This window comes from Heterodontus francisci, chromosome 27 (assembly GCF_036365525.1).
Source record: "Heterodontus francisci isolate sHetFra1 chromosome 27, sHetFra1.hap1, whole genome shotgun sequence".
Lineage (NCBI taxonomy): Eukaryota > Metazoa > Chordata > Chondrichthyes > Heterodontiformes > Heterodontidae > Heterodontus > Heterodontus francisci.
In genome coordinates this window covers 24,888,032-24,911,515 of record NC_090397.1, presented here as the reverse complement: position 1 = coordinate 24,911,515, position 23,484 = coordinate 24,888,032, and the positions used below count along the sequence as shown (strand labels likewise).

The window sequence follows — 23,484 nt, the reverse complement described above, 5'->3', positions numbered from 1 at the left end:
TCACGTCGAAATATCCACTGCTGGGGAAGTCCTGCAGGCAGAAGATGTCCGTAGCTTGAAATCCACAGCAATCGACGAGGATTTTCTTGATGAAGAAGGTGCGATCGACCGGTGCATCTCCTTCCTTGTCCTTCACCACTACCCGAACGGTGTTCTGCACTCCCTGGTCTGAAGCTCGAAGATTGGTTCTAGCCATTTTACTCAAAGCCCACCCAGGATCAAAGGTCACTGCTCATGGTTTCTCCTCTACCAAGTAAGTACTGATAAGAACAGATACTACACTTGATCTTAGCCAAAAGGCCGAGAAGCATTTTTTTATTTCCAAAATATACTTTATTCATAAAAATCTGTAAAAAATACATTACCAAACAGTTTCAAACAGCACCAAGTCAAAAAATACAAACAGTGCAAAGGAGATCAGTTTCCTTCAATACAATCATGAGTTAACTCACAACCCTTCCATTTCATTTGTCATGCCATATACATTTTTACATTTTACAGCAAACGAAAATTTTCCCGATACAGTTCGAGGGGTTTCCCATGGATCCAGCCCCTCCGTTCAGCTTGGTGGGGGGACCTTACACTGTGGTCTTTCCCCATTGAGCCTTTGCTGCGGCTGCCCCAAGCTTTAGTGCATCCCACAGCACGTAGTCCTGGACCTTGGAGTGTGCCAGTCTGCAACATTCGGTCGTGGACAACTCTTTGCGTTGGAATGCCAGCAAGTTTCGGGCAGACCAAAGGGCATCTTTCACCGAATTGATAGTCCTCCAGCAGCAGTTGATGTTTGTCTCGGTGTGCGTCCCTGGGAACAGCCCGTAGAGCACAGACTTCTGTGTTACAGAGTTGCTTGGGATGAACCTCGACAAAAACCTCTGCATCTCTTTCCACACCTGCTTTGCAAAGACACATTCCAGAAGGAGGTGGGCAACCGTCTCTTCCCCACCACAGCTACCGTGAGGGCATTTTGTGGAGGGGTTGAGGCTCTGGGTGTGCATGAAGGATCTGACGGGCAGGGGTCTTCTCACCGCCAGCCAAGCTACATCTTGGTGCTTGTTTGAAAGTTCTGGTGATGAGGCATTCTGCCAAATGACTTTGGCGGTCTGCTCAGGGAACCATCCGACAGGATCCACCATCTCCTTTTCCCGTAGGGCCTTGAGGACATTCCGTGCAGACTACTGCCTGATGGATTGGTGGTCAAAAGTGTTTTTCTGCAGAAACTGCTCCACGAAGGATAGGTGGTACGGCACGGTCCAACTGGATGGTGCATCCCGCGGCAAGCCGAGAAGCATGGGCAACCATGGAAAGCTACATCTCAAAATACTCAGGTCCCAGCTGGAAGGCTACTTACCCCCAGATATTTTCCTGCAACTTCACAGTCTTGCTTCCCTGATTTGATCGCCAAAAATACACCTCTCCTTTAATCTGCTTTGAGCCTTTCAGAATTTGCTGCAGTGCCCAGTTTCCTGCCTCCCAATCAATGAGTTGTTTATGGAGAATGTGTTTCATGACAGCAGCTTGCCTCACTCATGCAAATTAGGAGCACTCTGGAAATTGTGACTGGCCCCTCACTGACTCCTTCAGGCAGCCACTGCTCTTGTCCTCCGCATCTCCTGTTGGGAGATCACAATCACATCACAGTGGGAATTTTCTATTACTAACTGCCTGTTTCTTGCTTGAAAGATGGGTGATTGGTGAAGGAATATCTGGTGGGAACATTGTTCACTCTTTTGCCCACCTAAATCAATTTTCAGACTGTCCTTTAAATGGGTGCCCAGCACCCTCTCCTTGGCAAACTGGGGCCCTTTTTTTGAAGGATCCTAAGTACAATGTTCATGGAGAAATGGGCAGAGCATGCATGGTACATGTTGGTTCTACTTTCCCCTGGTATTAAGGGGCCTAACCATCAGTCTTTCAAGATACTGCCAGAGACCTCATCAAAAACATTTCTTGTTTTCTAAGATTTGTGTGGGGCCAGGAGAAGCAGAATTAGAATTAGAACATTACAGCGCAGTACAGGCCCTTCGGCCCTCGATGTTGCGCCGACCTGTGAAACCATCTGACCTACACTATTCCATTTTCATCCATATGTCTATCCAATGACCACTTAAATGCCCTTAAAGTTGGCGAGTCTACTACTGTTGCAGGCAGGGCGTTCCACGCTCCTACTACTCTCTGCGTAAAGAAACTACCTCTGACATCTGTCCTATATCTTTCACCCCTCAACTTAAAGCTATGTCCCCTCGTGTTTGCCATCATCATCCGAGGAAAAAGACTCTCACTATCCACCCTATCTAACCCTCTGATTATCTTGTATGTCTCTATTAAGTCACCTCTCCTCCTCCTTCTCCCTAACGAAAACAACCCCAAGTCCTTCAGCCTTTCCTCGTAAGACCTTCCCTCCATACCAGGCAACATCCTAGTAAATCTCCTCTGCACCCTTTCCAAAGCTTCCACATCCTTCCTATAATGCGGTGACCAGAACTGCACGCAATACTCAAGGTGCGGCCTCACCAGAGTTTTGTACAGCTGCATCATGACCTCGTGGCTCCGAAACTCGATCCCCCTACTAATAAAAGCTAACACACCATATGCCTTCTTAACAGCCCTATTAACCTGGGTAGCAACTTTCAGGGATTTATGTACCTGGACACCAAGATCTCTCTGCTCATCTACACTACCAAGAATCTTCCCATTAGCCCAGTACTCTGCATTGCTGTTACTCCTTCCAAAATGAATCACCTCACACTTCTCCGCATTAAACTCCATTTGCCATCTCTCAGCCCAGCTCTGCAGCCTATCTATGTCCCTCTGTACCCTACAACACCCTTCGACACTATCCACAACTCCACCGACCTTCGTGTCATCTGCAAATTTACTAACCCACCCTTCTACACCCTCATCCAGGTCATTTATAAAAATGACAAACAGCAGTGGCCCCAAAACAGAACCTTGCGGTACACCACTAGTAACTAAACTCCAGGATGAACATTTGCCATCAACCACCACCCTCTGTCTTCTTTCAGCTAGCCAATTTCTGATCCAAAGCTCTAAATCACCTTCAACCCCATACTTCCGTATTTTCTGCAATAGCCTACCGTGGGGAACCTTATCAAACGCCTTACTGAAATCCATATACACCACATCCATGGCTTTACCCTCATCCACCTGTTTGGTCACCTTCTCGAAAAACTCAATAAGGTTTGTGAGGCACGACCTACCTTTCACAAAAACGTGCTGACTATCGCAGAAATGTTCCCCCAGCTCCCAAAGTCATCTGACAGCATGATGCTGATCCAATCCAGCATCCACTCCACCCCCCCTCCCCCACCCCCCCAATAGGCCTTATCTATGCTTGGTCAATTTTCTATTACAGGAAACTGATTAGCTGCCTATTTGATGCCTGCAGCTCACTGTGAGGCCTGAACCTGATAACAGTCTGGACCTCCCGATTACCACATTGGTGGTTTCCGTGAACACACTGCCAATATGTTTGGCGCCCAAGTCGACAAGTTATCTCCTTGGAGTTAGAAAGGTAGCATTTAACCTGGAGACGAGCAAAATTATCAGGAGATTGAATTAAACATAGAATGCACAGGGCAGAAACAGCTCATTCATCTCATCAAGGCTGCACTGGCGCTCACCTCCACTTGAGCCATCCATTTGAAGTAAATATAAATAAAAAACTGAAACATAAGATAAAATGGGCAGTCGACCTACAATCAGCCATTTTACAATTTCACACAATGTCAAGGTCAACCCCATCTAGTCTAATCTCACTCCCATACTTATAATATTCTATCAGAATCTATAGTCATAGTCAGTTTTTTTCTGTGCTGACTAATTTGATTGGTCAGTTTAAGGGGTGGATTTGTTGGTGGGTTGATTTGGTGGGCGGAGCCTGGCACATGCAGAGACACATGGGGCGCATGGAGGACTGAAGCGTGTGACACATGTGCAGTTGCCAACAGTTGGTGGCGGCAGCAGTGGTGGGGTTGGGGTGGGGGGAGCGGTGCTTGGTGGAGAACACAAACAGCAGAAGGTAAGGGGAGAAGCTACCATGGCTGGAGAGATTGTTTCTGTGAGGGATGAGGGTGGCAAGAATGGGATTGGGATGGCATGGGAGGGTGGAATGAATTGGATGGGGATGGCATGAGAGGGAATGGCATGGGAGGGCTGGCATGGGAGCGATAGAATGACATGGCATGGGAGGGGGCAGATGGCATGGGAAGGATAGATGGGATGATGGAATTTGTGAAGTGGGGACAATTATTTGATACAACTTATTATTTCAAAGCTATTCTTTGTGCTAAAAATGAAGATTCTCTAGATTTGGATGGAAAACGTTTCAGAAAATCTGACAAGGGAATTATAAGAATACATCAGCATTGATTTGCGGATGGCAAGAGGGAGATGGGATGGCATGAGAGATTGCATGAGGTGGATGGAATGGCATGGGATGGGGATGGGATGGGATGGCATAGGAGGAGTGGATGAGACGATGGAATTGGTTGAGTGTGGCAAAATTGCGACAATTATTTGACAAAAATTATTATTTGAAAGCTATTCATTGCACTAAAAATGAAGATTCACTAGATTTCAATGAAAACGTTTTGGAAAAGCTGTCATGCGCATTAAAAGAATACATCAGTGTTGATTTTACAGACAAAAAAAATGATAACAGTCTACATCATTCTGGCTTTCTACACACCATAACTCTAATGGGCATGCCACCACACAAACTTAGACTTAAGAAAGGAGCAGTTATAATGTTGCTATGAAACTTGAATCCTAAACAAGGACTTTGTCATGGACCAAGATTGGTAAGTTGGTAGCTGTTTTCTTTGATGATGGATGCTGAAATTATAACAGGCAGATTCAAGGAAATAGAGTGTTTATTCCTTGAAATAACATTGAGCCCATCAGATGTAAACCTGCCTTTTCAACTCAGAAGAAAACAGTTCCCAATTAGACTTCCATATTCTATAACTATCAACAAGTCACAAGGCCAGACTCTTGACAAAATTTGTATTTATATTCCTATGCCTGTTTTTACATATGGACAGCTTTATGTTGCTTATTCCAGAGTGAGCACTTTTGATTCTGTTAAAGTCTTTGGTGAAAGAATAACTAGAAATCCTGTATTTAAAGCAGTATTGTTACAATAAAGGTATTAATTTGACAGCAAATATTTTGTGGGCCTTGCTCGTCTGTAATAATCTTAAAGACTTCTATCAGGTCATCCTTAGTAGCTTGAAGGAAAAGGCCTTGACTTTTCCAATCTCTCTTTACAACAGTAACTCCTGATCCCTGATAATACTTCAATCTATGCTGCACCTTTGGCATTGTTTTTATATCCTTTCTATAATATGTCCAAAAAGTCTTGCACAAGTTCAACATTACTTCAGTCTCTTTGTATTCAATTTCTTCCAATAGAAAACCTTTGCCTTCTTTATGGCCTGTTTTCATTTTCTTGTTTTTCTATTTTTAATGACCTGTATGTCTATCCATCAAGGTCTTTTGTTAAATATATGTGATTTAACCTCTTGCCATTTAACCAATATTAAAGAAAGAAGGATTTGCATTGATATCACATCTTTCATGACCTCACTATGTTCCAAAGCACTTTGCAGCCAATTCAGACTTTTGAAGTGTAGTCACTGTTGTACGATAGGGAAAGCAGCAGCCAATACGTACACAGCAAAGTCCCACAAGCAGCAATGAGCTAAGAACCAGATAATCTGTGTTTTTAGTCACGTTTTCTTGAGGAATAAATATTGGCTAGGACGCCAGGGAACTCCCCTGCTCTTCTTCGATAAGTGCCACGGGACCTTTTACATCCACCTGAAAGGGCAGATGGGGCCTCCAATCACGCAGCATTCTCTCTGTATGGCACTGAGGTATCAGGATGGATTATGTGCTCAAATCTCTGGAGTGGGACTTGAACCCACAACTGAGCAAAGGCTGAGCCATTTCTTTCCCCTATTCTTACCTTCAAAATTACAGCAACATGCATTTATATCATGATTTCAAAGCAAAAAAATTTCCCATGCTGCATTCACTTAATTCTTCCAGACAGAGCTGTATCCACTGCTTATCTCCAGAGCCTGCTGGCCTTCAACAACAATGCTAGGTATGACTCCAACCAGTGGAGAATTTTCCCCTGAGTCCCGTTGACTTCAGTTTTGCTAGGGCTCCTTGGTGCTACACTGGGTCAAATGCTGCCTTGATGTCAAGGGCAGTCACTCACACATCACTTCTGGAATTTAGTTCTTTTGCCCATGCTAGGACCAAGGCTGTAATGAGGTCTAGAGGTGAGTGTTCCTAATGAAACCCAAACTGAGCTTCGGTGAGCAGGTTACTGCATGTGCCTTTTCATAGCACTGTTGACGACTCCTTCTATCACTTTGCTGATGATTGAGAGTTGGCTGATAGAATGGTAATTGATCGGGTTGAATTTGTCCTGCTTTCTGTGGACAGGATGTACTTGGGCAATTTCCCACATTGTTGAGTTGATGCCAGTGTTGTAGCTACTGGAACAGCTTGGCTAGAGATGTGGCCAATTCTAGAGCATTGGTCTTCAGCAGTACAGTCAGGACGTTGTCGTGACCCTTGGCCTTTATTTTCAGAACATAGGAAATAGGAACATACGCCCCAATGAGCCTGCTCTGCCATTCCTTTAGATTATGGCTGAACTTCTACATTAACTCTACTTACCTGCTCTATCCCCATACCCTTGATTCCTTTACTGTCCAAAAATTCTATCGATCTCAGTCTTGAATATACTACAGCCCTCTGGGGTAGTGACTACCAAAGATTCTCAATCCAGTTAGTGAAGAAATTTCTCCTCATCTCAGTCCTAAATGGCCAACCCCTTATTCTGAAACAACGACCCCCTAGCTCTGTACTCTCCAACCAGGGGAAATAACCTCTTCGCAGCTACCCTGTCAAGCCCTCTAAATATTTTATACGTTTCAATGAGCTCACCTCTCATTCTTCTTAAAACTCCAGGGAATATAGGCCCATTTTATTCAATCTCTCCTCATAGTACAGCCTCTCAACCCAGGAATCAATCGAGTGAACCTTTGTTGTACCCCATCTAAGCAATTATATCCTTCCTTAGATAAGGAGACCCAATCCGTACACAGTACTCCAGGTGTGGTCTCACTACAGCCCTATATAATTGCACCAAGATTTCCTTATTTTTATATGCCAACCTCCTTGCAATAAAGGCTAACATACCATCTGCCTTCCTAATTTCTTGCTGTGCCTGCATGTTAAATTTCTGTGATTTGCATACAAGGTCATTTATCTCCCTCTGAATATCAATATTAAATAGTCTCTCATTTCTCAAAAAAATTCTGCTTTTCCATTCTTCCTACCAGACTGGATAATTTCAGACTTACCCACAGTATACTGCATCTGCCACCTTCTTGCCCAATCACCTAACCATTCTCTATCCCTTTATATCCTTCTCACAGCTTACTTTTCCACCTAACTTTGTATCATCAGCAAACCTGACTATATTACACTCAGTCCCCTCATCTAAGTCATTGATCCTTGTGGCACTCCACCAGTTACACCCTGCCATCCCGAAAATGACGCATTGATTCCTGCTCTCTGTTTTCTGTCCATTGACCCAGGCATGTCAATCTTTTTACTTCTGAGGTCCCCCTCCAGTGTTACAAAAATTCCACAGACCCCATACACACAAGTACTTTTTATGCATAAAAATTAGTTACACAATTGAGTATATATATATTGTGATTTTTGTTTTACTTACAACTTGACTGCTCTCCTTCAGTCTTTCCCATTCTTGGGCTGAGATTCTCTCTTTTCTCTACATTCTCATTCACTAGGGATATCTCATGTAATTTTGCTTCCACATTGCAAGTTCTTTGTATCTTAAGCAGGATTTTTAAAAAATGCATAAACTGTATAAACATGCTACAGGACACAATTCTAATTCCCAATGGTACAGCAGACAGTCACCTAATTGCAACTGTTCCACTCTTGTAAATTCACTGATAGAATTACAATATCATTATATACATATAAAATATCTGTATTAACAACTTAGTTTCATATGAATCAGTTGCGATGCAATTATAACAAGCCTTTTCTTGACCAATGTTTTCCCACTCAAATGGCAGATTCGTACACTGACTCCAGGGCATATAAACATTTCTCCAAATTTTGGGCTTTTGTGCAGTGGCTGTAACCATCCAGCACAGGCCTACCCCTTGCCAGATGCTACTTTATAAACAACAAAAAATAAATACTTTGCAAACAAGGACAAGATTTATTAAGTGCCCTCCCCACCTTCGGATTCTCTTTCCACACACTGTGTCCAAACACCAACTGCTGCCATGGAATAGCTTGTCCTTTTTTCTCTGTCTCTCTCTCTCCATATAAGAACCAAAACCTGTGTCAACACAGAGATCATGGCTCTGACTCATTCTCTTTGGACAGAATCCCTTGATTAGTATGGTGGCACAACCACTGTGTTAAATGGGATAGATTCAGGTCAGATCTAGCAGCTCAAAACTGGGCCTCCTTTTTTTTCATTTGTTCGTGGGAAGTGGGTGCCACTAGCTAGGCCAGCATTTGTAGCCCATGCCCAATTGCCCTTGATAAGGTGGTGGTGAGCTGCCTTCTTGAACCGCTGCATCAGTACACCCGCAGTGCTGTTAGGAAGGGAGTTCCAGGATTTTGACCCAGTGACAGTGAAGGAATGGTAATATAGTTGCAAGTCAGGATGGCATGTGGCTTGAAGGGGAACTTGCAGGTGGTGGTGTTCCCATGCATCTGCTGCCCTTGTCCTTCGAGGTGGTAGAGGTCGCAGGTTTGGAAGGTGCTGGCGAAGGAGCCTTGTTGAGTTGTTGCAGAGCATCTTGTAGATGGTACACACTTCTGCCACTGTGCGTCGGTGGTGGGGGAAGTGTATGTTGAGGATGGTGGATGGAGTGCCAAACAAGCAGGCTGCTTTGTCCTGGATGGTGTCACACTTCTTGAGTTGTTGGAGCTGCACCCATCCAGGCAAGTGGAGAGTATTCCATCACACTCCTGACTTGTGCCTCGTAAATGGTGGACTGGCATTGGGGAGATAGGAGGTGAGTTACTTGCAGCAGAATTCCCAGCCTCTGACCTGCTCTTGTAACCACAGCATTTATGTGGCTGGATACAGCAAAGGCTATGGTTACTGATAACATCCCGCCTGTAGTGCTGAAGACTTGTGCTAGCCGTGCCCCTAGCCAACTTGTTCCAGTTACAACACTGGCATCAACCAGACAATGTGGAAAATTGTCCAGGTATGTCCTGTCCACAAAAAGCAGGACAAATCTAATCCAGCTAATTAACTTCCCATCAGCCCACTCTCAATCATCAGCAAAGTGATGGAAGGTGTCACCGACAGTGCTATCAAGCGACACTTACTCAGCAATAACCTGCCCATTGATGCTCACTTTGGGTTCCCCCAGGGCCACTCAGTACCAGAACTCATTACAATTTTGGTCCCAAACATGGACTGAACAGCTGAATTCCAGAGGTGAGGTGAGAGTGACTGCCCTTAACATCAAGGCAGCATTTAACCGAGTGTGGCATCAAGGAGCCCTAATAAAATTGAAATCAATGGAAATAAGGGGTTAAACTTTCCACCTATCACAAAAGAAGATGGTTGTGGTTATTGCAAGGCCAGTCACCTCAGCCTCAGGACATCACTGCAGGAGTTCCTCAGGGTAGTGTCCTAGGCCCAACCATCTTCAGCTGCTTCATCAATGACCTTTCCTCCAACATAAGATAAGAATTGGGGACGTTCGCTGATGATTACACAGCATTTGGTACCATTCGTAACTCTGCAGATACTGAAGCAGTCCATGCCTGCATTCAGCAAGATCTGGACAACATTCAGGCTTGGGCTGATAAGTGGCAAGTAACATCTGTACCACACAAGTGCCAGGCAATGACCATCTCTAACATGAGAGAATCTAACCCTGGGCATTCAACAGCATTACCATCACTGAATTCCCCCACTATCAACATCCTGGAGTCACCATTGACTAGGAACTTAATTGGAGCAGCTGCGTAAATGAGCTACAAGAGCAGGCCAGAGGCTGGGAATTTTGTGATGAGTAACTCATCTCCTGACTCTCCAGAGCCTGTCCATCATCTACAAGGCAAAAGTAAGGAGTGTGATGGAATGTTCCCCACTTGTCGGATGAGGGCAGCTACAACGACACTCAAGAAGCTCGACACCATCCAGGACAAAGCAGTCGGCTTCTTCAGCACCCCATCCACCACTTTAAACATTCACTCCCTCCACCACTGTGGCTGCAGTGTGTACAATCTACAAGATGCACTGCAGCAACTCGTCAAGGCTCCTTTGACAGCACCTTCCAAATCCGCAACACTACCACCTGGAAGAACAAGGGCAGCAGGAACATGGGAACACCACCACCTGCAAGCTCTCCTCCCAGCCACACACCATCCTGACTTGGAATTATATCACTGTTCCTTCACTGCCACTGGCTCAATATCCTGGAACTCTGATCTTAACAAAATCATGAGTATACCTGTAGCGGTTCAAGAAGGCAGCCAACCACCACCTTCTCAAGGGCAATTAGGGATGGGTAATTAATGCTCGTCTTACCGGCGTTGCCCACATCCCCTGAATGAGTGAAAAAAAAAAGGCATCGTGGCCTCTGCTTGTCCCGACTCCGATTCTGATTAGTCTATTATCACATCAGTCTTTTTTTTCTTTATTAATATTAATAACTTTAAGTTTCTCACTCTCATTAGATCCTTAGTTCCCCACAATTTCTGGTATAATGTGTTGTATAGTGTTGTATGCAATGCACTCAGCCATTTCTTAATATCACATGGAGTGAATGAAATTGACTGCAGACTGGCATCTGTGACGGTGGGGACCTCAGGTGGAGGCCGGGAAGGATCATTCACTCAACACTTCTGAATTTGGTTGCAAGTGTTTTAGCCTTGTTGGTTGCACTCGCGTGCTGGGCTCTGCCGTCATTGAGGATCGGGATGTTCATGGAGCCGATGACATCTCTCGCTAGTTTCTTAATTGCCAACCACCATGCACGACTGGATGTGGCAGGACTGCAGAGTTTTGACCTGGTCAATTGGTTATGAGTTTGCTTAGCTCAGTCTACACATGCTGCTTCTGTTCACTAGCATGTGTGTAGTCAAGGTTTACAAATGTTCTGGTCTCATTAGACTGCTTACCTTCTGGAAGATAGGAGAACACCACAGTCGTTCAGTTTTTTCACGGTAAAATATTACAATGGAGCTTTTGATCTGTTGAATATTTTTGTCTGCCTCAGACTGACTCCCCTCTGGCTACAATTTAGTCATGGATGTAAACCTGAAGTGCCGTAACCTTCAGGGCTATGGACCAAATGCTGGAAAGTGGGATTAGCCTGAGTGGCTCTTTTTTATCGGCTGGTGCAGACACGATGGGCCAACTGGCCTCTTTCTGTGCTCTAAACTTTCTATGATTCTATGATTCTGGGATGCACTGCCTGAGAGCATGGTGGAGGCAGATTCAAATCAAGGCCTTCAAAAGAGAGCTGGATAATTATCTAAAGAGAAATAATTTGCAGGGTTACTGGAAAAAGGCATGCAAGTGGGACTAGGTGAGTTGGTCTTGCAGAGAGCCAGCACAGAAATGACAGGCCAAATGGCCTCCTTCTGTGCTGTAACTGTTCTATGACTCTATAATATAGAGTTCAAGTTTATTTGAAAGTAAAACCAGAACAAAGGACATTAAAAACTGTGTTTGTCTTAACCATCTTAGATGGTCAGCCATTCACAGGTTGTCAATTATATGGGATGTCTGTCCCATATGACTTTGAATGATCTATGATTGCTGGAAATCAGTCAGCTTGATATCAGGGACACCACAGGACAGAATAATACCAATAGCTCTGCACGCAACAAATATTAACCCCCCACCTCCCCCCCAACCCTTTGCTCAACAGGAACAAACCACAGGTACATATTAATACTTTAAGGAAATGAGACTGTATGTTATATTCTCCGCAGCTTGACAGGCCTGCTAACAGAAACTGGCTCTGCCATATGTGCACTGTGGCCAGTAAGGAGGAACCCAAAACATAATCTATCACAGATAAAAATGTTTCATTTTTGTCAAAATAACTAGTGGCTAATGATTTTAATGGGTGAATGCAAAGGATGATACCTTTATAAGGACTGATGGAAACAAGAACTGGAATGATGTACTGGACCCTTGCAGAACGATTTTATCCTAGATATCATCATTTATAAAGGATATAGAATCATAGAACAGTTACTGTACAGAAGGAGGCCATTCGGCCCATCATGTCAGTGCTGGCTCCCTGCAAGAACAACTCACCTAGTCCCACTTGCATGCCTTTTTCCTGTAACCCTGCAAATTATTTCTCTTTAGATAATTATCCAGCTCTCTTTTGAAGGCCTCGATTTGAATCTGCCTCCACCACATTCTCAGGCAGTGCATTCAAGATCCTAGAATTATAGAAATTTTACAGCACAGAAAGAGGCCACTTGGCCCATCGTGTCTGTGCCAGCCAATAAAAAAGAGCCACCCAGGCTAATCCCACTTTCCAGCATTTGGTCCATAGCCCTGCAGGTTACGGCACTTCAGGTTTACAACCAGGCACCTTTTAAATGAGATGAGGTTGTCTGCTTCTACCACCCTTTCAGGCAGAGTTTCAGACCCCCATCTCTATCTGGGTGAAAACATTTTTCCTTATCTCCCCTCTAATCCTTCTACCAATCGCTTTCAATCTATGACCCCTAGTCACTGATCTCACTGCTAAGGTAAATAGGCCCTTCCCATCCACTCTATCCAGGTCCCTCACAATTTTGTACATCTCAATCAAATCTCCCCTCAGCCTCCTCTGTTCCAAGGAGAATAACCCCAGCTTATCCAATCTTTCCTCATAGCTGCAATTTTCCAGTCCTGGCAATATCCTCCTAACCACTCCCTGCACATAAAACATTTTTCCTCACGTTGCTGTTGCTTCTTTTGCCAATCACCTTAAATCGGTGTCCTCTGGTTCTGGATACTTTGGCCAATGGAAACAGTTTCTCCCTGATTGCTCTGTCCAGAGCCCTCATGATTTTGAATACCAATATCAAATCTCCTCTTAATCTTCTCCAAGGAGAACAGCCCCAGCTTCTCCAACCTATTCACGTAACTGAAGTTCCTCATTCCTGGAACCATTCTCGTGAATCTTTTCTGCACCCTCTCTAATGCCTTCACATCCTTCCTAAAGTGTGGTGCCCAGAGCTGGACACAATACTCCAGTTGAGGCCAAATAAGTGTTCTCAATCTGCCCTGCAAACTTCAATGATTTGTGCACATATATCCCCAGGTCCCTCTGCTCCCGCACCCCCTTTAGAATTGTACCCTTTAAATTATATTGCCTCTCCTCATACTTCCGACCAAAATGAATCAATTCACTCTTTTCTGCATTAAATTTCATCTGCAACTTGTCTGCCCATTCCACCAGCCTGTCTATGTCCTCTTGAAGTTTATCACTATCCTCCTCACAGTTCACAATACTTGCAAGTTTTGTATCATCCGCAAATTTTGAAATTGTGCCCCTACACCCAACTCTATGTCATTAATATATATCAAGAAAAGCAGGGGTCTGAACACTGACCCCTGGGGAACCCCACTATACACCTTCCTCCAGTTTGAAAAACAACTGTTCGCAACTACACTTTGTTTCCTGTCACTCAGCCAATTTTGTATCCATGCTGCTACTGTCCCATTTATTCCATTGGTCCTAATTTTGCTGACATGTTTGTTATGTGGCACTTTATCAAATGCCTTTTGGAAGCCCATGTACATCACATCAACTGCTTTACCCTCATCAGTCCTCTCTGTTATCTAATCAAAAAACACAAGAAAGTTAGTTAAACACGATTTTCCCTTACCAAATACATGCTAATGAATCCACATTTTGTCCTGAAGCTTTCCCATCACCGAGATTAAACTGACTGGCCTGTAGTTGCTGGGCCTATCCTTAAACCCATTTTTTTGAACAAGGGTGTAACATTTTCAGTTTTCCAATCCTCTGGCACCACACCCCTATCTAAGGAGGATTGGAAGATTATGGCGAGTGCATCAGCAATTTTCATGCTTACTTCCCTAAGTATCCTTGGAGGTATCTCATCCAGTCTTGGTGATTTATCAATGTTAAGCACAGTCAGCCTATCTAACACCTCCTCTTTATCAATTTTTAGCCCATTCAGAGTCTCAACATCCTCCTCTTTCACCATGACTTGGGCAGCGCCTTCTTCCTTGATAAAGACAGATGCAAAATACTCATTTAGTACCTCAGCCATGCCCTCTGCCTCCATGTGTAAATCCCCTTTTAGGTCCCTAATTGGCCCCACACCTTATCTTACCACCCTTTACTATTTATGTGCCTATAGGAGACTTTTAAGTTCACATATTTTACCCATGAGTTTCTTCTCATTCTCTCTTTGGTTCTCTTAATTGTTTATTCACTTCCCCTCTGAACCTTCTATATTCTGCCTGGTTCTCAATTGTATTATCCACCTGACTTCTGTCAATGCGCCCTTTCTCTTCCTCATCTTAATCTCTATCTCTTTCGTTATCCAAGGAGCTCTGGATCTGTTTGTCTTGCCTTTCCCCATCAGGAGAATGTACCTTGACTGTACCCGAGTCATCTCCTCTTTAAAAGCAGCCCATTGTTCAGTTACAGTTTTGCCTTCCAATCTTTGATTCCAATTTACTTGGTCCAAATCTGTTCTCACTCCATTGACATTGGCCGTCTCCAAATTAATTAGCTTTACACTGGATTGCTCCTTGTCCTTTTCCATAGATAACCTAAACTTTATGATGCTATGGTCACTGTCCCCTAAATGTTCTCCTCCTGTCACTTGGTTCACTTGACCCACCTCATTCCCCAGAACCAGATAGAACTATAGAATATAAGAAAAGTTACGGCACAGAAAGAGGTCATTCAGCCCATCGTCTTTGCGCCAGCTGAAAAAACTGGCCGCCCAATCTAATTCTACCATCCAGCACCTGGTCCATATCCTTGCAGGTTACAGCACTTCAGGTGCAGGCCCAAGTACATTTTAAATGAGTTGAGGGTTTCTGCCTCCATCACCGATCTGGGCAGTGAATTCCAGACACCCACCACCCTCTGGGTGAAGAAGTTTTGCCTCATGTGCTCTCTCACTCTTCTACCAATCACCTTAAATCTGTGCCCCCTGGTAATTGACCTCTCTGCTAGAGGAAACAGGTCCTTCCTGTCTACTCTATCTAGGCCCCTCATAATTTTGTACAACTCAATTAAGTCACCCCTCAGCCTCCTCCGTTCTAAGGAAAACAATCCTAGCCTGCCCAATCTTTCCTCATAGCTGCAATTTTCAAGCCCTGGCAATATTCTTGTGAATCTCCTCTGTACTCTCTCCAGAGCAATTATCTCCTTGCTGTAATGTGGTGACCAGAACTGTACGCAATACTCCAGCTGTGGCCTCACCAGTGTTTCATACAGTTCCAGCATTACATCCAAGAGTACTTTAGATGGGTCAGTTTTTGTCCAGTGTGTGCAGGAGGGTTTTCTGACACAGTATGTAGACAGGCCAACCAGGGGCGATGCCACATTGGATTTGGTACTGGGTAATGAACCCGGCCAGGTGTTAGATTTAGATGTAGGTGAGCACTTTGGTGATAGTGATCACAATTCGGTTAGGTTTACCTTAGCGATGGGCAGGGACAGGTATATACCGCAGGGCAAAAATTACAGCTGGGGGAAAGGAAATTATGATGCGATTAGGCAAGATTTAGGATGCGTAGGATGGGGAAGGAAACTGCAGGGGATGGGAACAATCGAAATGTGGAGCTTATTCAAGGAGCAGCTACTGCGTGTCCTTGATAAATATGTACCTGTGAGGCAGGGAGGAAGTTGTCGAGCGAGGGAGCCGTGGTTTACTAAAGAAGTTGAAGCGCTTGTCAAGAGGAAGAAGAAGGCTTATGTTAGGATGAGACGTGAAAGCTCAGTTAGGGCGCTTGAGAGCTACAAGCTAGCCAGGAAGGATCTAAAGGGAGAGCTAAGAAGAGCAAGGAGAGGACACGAGAAGTCATTGGCGGATAGGATCAGGGAAAACCCTAAGGCTTTCTATAGGTATATCAGGAATAAAAGAATGACTAGAGTTAGATTAGGGTCAATCAAGGATAGTAGTGGGAAGTTGTGTGTGGAATCAGAGGAGATAGGGGAAGTGTTAAATGAATATTTTGCGTCAGTATTTACAGTAGAGAAAAAAAATGTTGTTGAGGAGAATACTGAGATTCAGGCTACTAGGCTAGATGGGATTGAGGTTCACAAGGAGGAGGTGTTATCAATTTTGGAAAGTGTGAAAATAGATAGTCCCCTGGGCCAGATGGGATTTACCCTAGGATTCTCTGGGAAGCTAGGGAGGAGATTGCAGAGGCTTTGTCCTTGATCTTTATGTCATCATTGTCGACAGGAATAGTGCCGGAAGACTGGAGGATAGCAAATGTTGTCCCCTTGTTCAAGAAGGGGAGTAGAGACAGCCCTGGTAATTATAGACCTGTGAGCCTTACTTCGGTTGTGGGTAAAATGTTGGAAAAGGTTATAAGAGACAGGATTTATAATCATCTTGAAAAGAATAAGTTCATTAGCGATAGTCAGCACGGTTTTGTGACGGGTAGGTCGTGCCTCATGCCTTATTGAGTTTTTCGAGAAGGTGACCAAACAGGTGGATGAGGGTAAAGCAGTGGATGTGGTGTATATGGATTTCAGTAAGGCGTTTGATAAGGTTCTCCACGGTAGGCTATTGCAGAAAATACGGAAGTATGGGGTTGAAGGTGATTTAGAGCTTTGGATCAGAAATTGGCTAGCTGAAAGAAGACAGAGGGTGGTGGTTGATAGCAAATGTTCATCCTGGAGTTTAGTTACTAGTGGTGTATCGCAAGGATCTGTTTTGGGGCCACTGCTGTTTGTCATTTTTATAAATGACCTGGAAGAGGGTGTAGAAGGGTGGGTTAGTAAGTTTGCAGATGACACTAAGGTCGGTGGAGTTGTGGATAGTGCCGAAGGATGTTGTAGGGTACAGAGGGACATAGATAGGCTGCAGAGCTGGGCTGAGAGATGGCAAATGGAGTTTAATGCGGAAAAGTGCGAGGTGATTCACTTTGGAAGGAGTAACAGGAATGCAGAGTACTGGGCTAATGGGAAGATTCTTGGTAGTGTAGATGAACAGAGAGATCTTGGTGTCCAGGTGCATAAATCCCTGAAGGTTGCTACCCAGGTTAATAGGGCTGTTAAGAAGGCATATGGTGTGTTAGCTTTTATTAGTAGGGGGATCGAGTTTCGGAGCCACGAGGTCATGCTGCAGCTGTACAAAACTCTGGTGAGACCGCACCTGGAGTATTGCGTGCAGTTCTGGTCACCGCATTATAGGAAGGATGTGGAAGCTATGGAAAGGGTGCAGAGGAGATTTACGAGGATGTTGCCTGATATGGAGGGAAGGTCTTACGAGGAAAGGCTGAGGGACTTGAGGTTGTTTTCGTTGGAGAGAAGGAGGAGGAGAGCTGACTTAATAGAGACATATAAGATAATCAGAGGGTTAGATAGGGTGGATAGTGAGCGTCTTTTTCCTCGGATGGTGATGGCAAACACGAGGGGACATAGCTTCAAGTTGAGGGGTGATAGATATCGGACAGATGTGAGAGGTAGTTTCTTTACTCAGAGAGTAGCAAGGGCGTGGAACGCCCTGCCTGCAGCAGTAGTAGATTCGCCAACTTTAAGAGCATTTAAGTGGTCATTGGATAGACATATGGATGAAAATGGAATAGTGTAGGTTTCACAGGTCGGCGCAACATCGAGGGCCGAAGGGCCTGTACTGCGCTGTAATGTTCTAATTCTAATTCTAATCCCTGCTTTTGTATTCTATACCTTGGCCAATAAAAGAAAGAATTCCATATGGCTTCTTCACCACTCTATCTACTTGTCCTGACACCTTCAGGCACCTGTGGACATGCACTCCAAGGTCTCTCACTTCCTCTCCACCTCTCAATATCCTCCTATTTATTATGTATTCCTTGCTTTGTTTGTCCTCCCCAAATGCATTACCTCACACTTCTCTGATCTGAATTTCTTTTGCCACTTTTCCACCCATTCAACCAAACCATTGATATCATTCTGGAGTCTACAACTATCCTCTTCGCTATCAGCTACACAGCCAATTTTTATGTTATCTGCAAATTTCCCAATCGTGCCTCCCACATTTAAGTCCAAATCATTAACATATACCACAAACAGCATGGGACCCAACACGGAGCCCTGTGGAACGCTACTGGAAACCTTCTTCTATTCGCAAAAACATCTTTCAACCATTACCCTTTGTTTCCTGTCACTTAGCTAATTTTGGATCCAATTTGCCACATTCCTCTGTATCCCCATGGGCTTTTACTTTTCTGACCAGTCTGCCATGTGGGACCTTGTCACATGCCTTACTAAACTCCATGCAGACAACATCCACTGCATTACCCTCATCAATCCTCCTTGTTACTTCCTTAAAAAATTCAATTGTTAGTAAAACACGACCTTCTCTTAACAAATCCATGCTGACTATCCCTGATTAATCCAGCAATGTCTGAAAAGTGTAACCCTTTACTGTTCAGGTTGCCTCAAATTTGGTTCTGTACAAGCTAATGATTGCATCTATTTGTGTAAGCTTTAGTTTGCTTGTCCTGTCATGAACAATTAGTAAGTTTCAAGCTTTAGTGGTAAGCTCACATTGCTCTGTTCAGCATATGGACGGCTGTCAAGCCTATGATGGTCAGATAGAGCAGTTATCAAGCTTTTCTATTCTTTGCCGGATTGTTCCTGACTTTCATGTATCTCAGGAAATCGTCGTGTAATTTAATTAATGAGTATAAAGCATTATCCTTTTTTTCAATAGAATAAAAAGGTTAATGAGTGAAGATTTTTGCGAAACCTGTTACTGACAGGGACTGACAGTCGACTTTGTTCTTCTGTTATTTCCTATAAGGACAGGACCCTGGAAAAAATTAGAGCTCACGTTGTGCAGCAATCACTGGGGCAATGAGCAGGGGATTGCACTTGGAGCAGAATGCAATCTTTCGACTTGACAGTCAGGATAGGCGATATTTTTGCTCCCATGTTCTAAGTTGGCCTGTAGATATTGGGTGAGATTTTCATCTCCACAGGAGGTGCCAAGATGGAGGCCTTCGACCTCCTGGAGGTGCACATTGCACCACCAGCTGCCTCCAGCATGGCCTGCGTGGCACAGCCTTGGGAAGGGCATTGTGCAGGCATCCCCAGTGTGCGCTGGTAGCCTTGGAAGGAGCATTATCCTGACATCATGCAGCCCTACCAACTGATGTGATGCCAGAATGCCTAATTTGGACCAGAAAGGTCTAATAACTAATTTGCGTGTCTTTCTACAGAGAGCAAGTGCTGAGCTGCAAAGTGGGCCCGCACTAGCGTTATTTACAGGCCAAGCACCCCATTTGCAGGTAAGGTCATTTATAAGAACTTCTGCCATTGCAAAGTGTCTGAAAGTATTGGCCAGAGAATGTTGCTGCATACTTATAGAGAGGAGAGGGGATTAGGTGACCTATCCAAACAAAGGCTGCAAAAGGTATGGGAACAGCAGCAGCAATGCTCTAGGTCTGCAGAATGACAGGGAGATGCAGCAAAGACTGCAGAGACAGCAAGCTCTGTGCGATGACCCCTGCCATGCCCCATTCCCATTGACAGTGACAGGAGGCTGTCTGGCAGGCCAACCAATGCACCCAGTATCTCAGTGTGCATGCCCTTCAGCATTCTCCTGTATGTTGCCCCATTGAGGTCCTTATCTGAGTCCTCTGCAGCAGAATTCATCTGCATCCTTGATCTCCAGTGAGTTGACAAATAAACCATCCTTTCCCCCAGCTTTGCTGCAGCCCATTTGTGCCTGATGACTCACCATGTGCTGATCCCACCTCTATACTAGCCTCAAAGCTATGTGCAGTGCCAATAAATGAGCTAGTGGGTGCGAGTCTCAGAATCAAGTAACGGGGCCTCTTCACGGTCACACCATCAGCAGCTTGCTCATCATGCAAAATAGCAAGGTGAGGGTGAGCTGAGAGTTGAGAAGGGGCATAAGGCAGGAACATACAATCATCCTCAACGTACTTAATGACATCAGATGCCATGGACTCTGTAGCATCTGGCCTCATGATGCAGAAAACCACCTCCTCTGTAGGGCTCAGAAAATGTCCTTGGGCCCCACCAGTTTTCCTCTGCTCCCTTCTATAGTGTGTAATCTTGTCCTGCAAGAGAGAGGGAAGAATGTCAGTGATTGTGTACCACTGTGTTTAGGAGATGTGCCTGCTACAGCTGAATAGCTGGAGGCATGTGGAGGCAACGAGAGGTAGGTGTGAGGCTTGCAGGATTGATCAGACTGTGAGCATGAAGTAGAGTATCTGGATCTAGGTGTTGAGTCCAGAAGGCCAGAGAGTGCTGATGGCTGAGTGATAGGGGTGCGGTGCATTGAGCAGCATGAGAGGTTGGTGGTGCGTTGGATATGTCATGTGAAGATGCATTCATTGACCTTGACCACCCGTGTGGCACTACTGTCAGGTCCTCAGGTCCAGATGCCTGGAATAGACCTCCCTGGTCATCTACTCTCACTGTCTTCTGACGGTGATCCTTGAGGGCTTCCTGGCCTCCCAAGGAACCATGGCTTCTCTCCTCCTGCCCACCCAACACTATTAATGCCTCCAGTGCCACATCTATTACCCTAGAACCCTCTCTCTGCCCTGGTGTTCCATAATACATGTTTTAAATTGCAGCAATATTATTCAGTGCAGCTTCCCTTTAAGAGGGACAGACTGTCTGTAAGGGGAGCAGACTGGCTGCCTCGCATGCTATGAGCACAACGTTATTTTACCCCCTGCCGAGCACAGAGGCAGTGGCAACACGAAGCAACAGCCAGAAGCTAGGCAGATGCTTAGCCCCAGACTAAGTCATAATAATGAGGTGGGAGCATCAAATTTACATGCTGCCCAAAAACCAAGGTAAGCCAGCTTTCAGCCCATATATTCTTAAAGTACCATCAGTTATTTTTTACTGCTCTGGCATAGTCCCACTTTTTTGGATAAACAAGGAAGAATATCAGATAACTTCCTTGATATGAATTGTTCATGTATATGGCAGTGAATATGTGGAACAGACTTCTGAAGGGGGCAGTGGGAGTAAAGATGTTATAAGTTCAGAGAGTGATGGATGTTTTGACAACAGGGCTAGTGAAGGGTTTCTGTGCTTTTCATAACTACCTCAATGGTTGGAAACTGCTCTTTTCTGCTCTTCTAATCTTTTGAAAAACATTGGGGAAGGAGAGGGTGATCTAAGTATGTCTATTGGTGTGTCATGCATAACCATGAGTCCTCGGGATCTGGAAGGAATTTCTCAAGAGTTATTCCTAAAATTGTGATCTTCTTTGTGCTTTAGAACAAAGTTCAGACTCCAGAATAAAAACCCCTTCACAGCATAGCCCTCAGTTCCATTTCTGATCTTAGATAGTCAGGGCTACTCTACTGTGCTGTTGTACTATGTTTTAATATTCTTGTTGTCTGGGACCTTAATACTGCCTCCTTCTGTAAAAGTACTGGACAAAGTCTTGAACTAATCATTTATTATATCAAATTAGGCTAGAATTTACCTTGTTGCACATATTGCAAATTCCTTAAATGGATATTGTCCACATGTATGTCCCTTGATGGGATGATGTCAATATTCTAATGTGTTGGAACACTATTGTGAAAGAAAATCTACCACTATTTAAATTACTGGGGTATTGCTAAAGTCACAAAAGGTTTTTATTTTTTGTACTAAAATCTTGGACTTCTATGTGTTTCAAAAAAATGAAAAAAGGATTTTGCTCAGTGAAAGACACCTGCAGAAATAATTGGAATTCCTGCAATGTTTTGAAAGGATGTTCAGAACAAGAGTTAAACTTTATAGGTGTTTTGAAAGGAAGTTAAACTTGTAATAGGACAGGAAGGTCAGCAATTTCAAGTAAGTCACAGTGGTTTGACCTTTCTTCATAGCAGCTTGAGTGACAAGGGGGAGACGCTGTGTCTGGACATGTGACCATGTTCAGGAAGGTTCTTTTTCACTTTGGACCCTTTTAAAAAAGCCTGTGAATTGGACAAAGGGCAGGCATTTGAAATCTTTGCTTGACCTGCCTCAAGCAACAGAGAAAAGGCCCAGAAAAGTGTTACCTCTCTCTGTAAAGGAGACTTGCATTTCTTGAAAAGGAATCCTGCATTTGAAAGGTGGTAGATTCCTGTTGCCTCCAGTCTCTGAAGAATTTCTGCATCCAATGAGATTCCTGATGCCTCCTGTATTCTAAGAAATCCTGAAATCTGAAGAATTCTTCTACTGCTAGACTGCTGCTTCAAAACCCAAGCAGATCTGTTGCTACACACCTGGTGGAAGACCATGTGATACCTGCTGCAGTTAAATTGCCATAAACACCTATCCATCACAGACTGTTCATCAACCTCGCCTGGACAGCCTTTGAGTGGCATCTGACTATTTGACTCTGGGGCACCTCACCATACTGAAAAATCCTACCAGAATGTGAACCTCAATTTTTTAAAATTATTCCTTCTATTCCTAAGAAACAGTTGGAATGCAAAACACCCTTTTGAAACTGGTTACCAATTTCTTTTTGAATGTATGTGTGTGTGCATGAGGGTCAAGGAATTAAGGAGTTTTTCATGTATAGATTTATCTCATTAGTTGTTAAGACCTATAATTTATTTTCTAATAAATAGTTAATGTTGTAGTTATTTAAAGAAACTTGGTTTGGTGTGCTTTATTCTGGGGGAAAAATACAGTGTTTAATTGGGCTAGTCTTCAGCAGGTGGGAAACTTTATTTAATATGCTATGACTCGTGGAGTAGTGGGACTAAATTAGCAGTGCATTACTCCCACCTTGGTCACAACACTATGAATCATTTTATGATTTTTATATTAAAAGAAGGAAAGACTATAATTTACTGAGCACCTTTCATGACCTCAGGATGTCTCAAAGATCTTTACAGTCTTTTGAAGTGTAGTCACTATTGTAATGTAGGAGCCAATTTACACACAGCAGGATCCCACAACAACAATGCAATAATGACCAGATAATCTGTGTTTCAATGATGTTGGTTGAGGGATAAATATTAGTCAGGACACTGGGAGAAATCCCATGCTCTTATTTGAAATAGTGCCATGGGATCTTTTGCATCCACCTCAGTGGGCAGACTTGCTCTTGATTTAATATCTCAACTGAAAGACTGCACTACCAACAATGCAGCATTCTCTCAGTGCTCCACTGGAGTGTCAGCCCAGATTTAGCACACAGGACTCCAGAATACGACTTGAACCTGCACTCTGACTC

The 23,484-nt window shown here is 44.1% G+C and overlaps 1 pseudogene; it reads right to left on the bottom strand.

Moving 5' to 3' along the window:
- Positions 1 to 219: 219 nt before the first annotated feature.
- On the bottom strand, positions 220 to 312 carry LOC137385057 (U2 spliceosomal RNA; annotated as a pseudogene).
- Between the last annotated feature and the right edge of the window lie 23,172 nt (positions 313 to 23,484).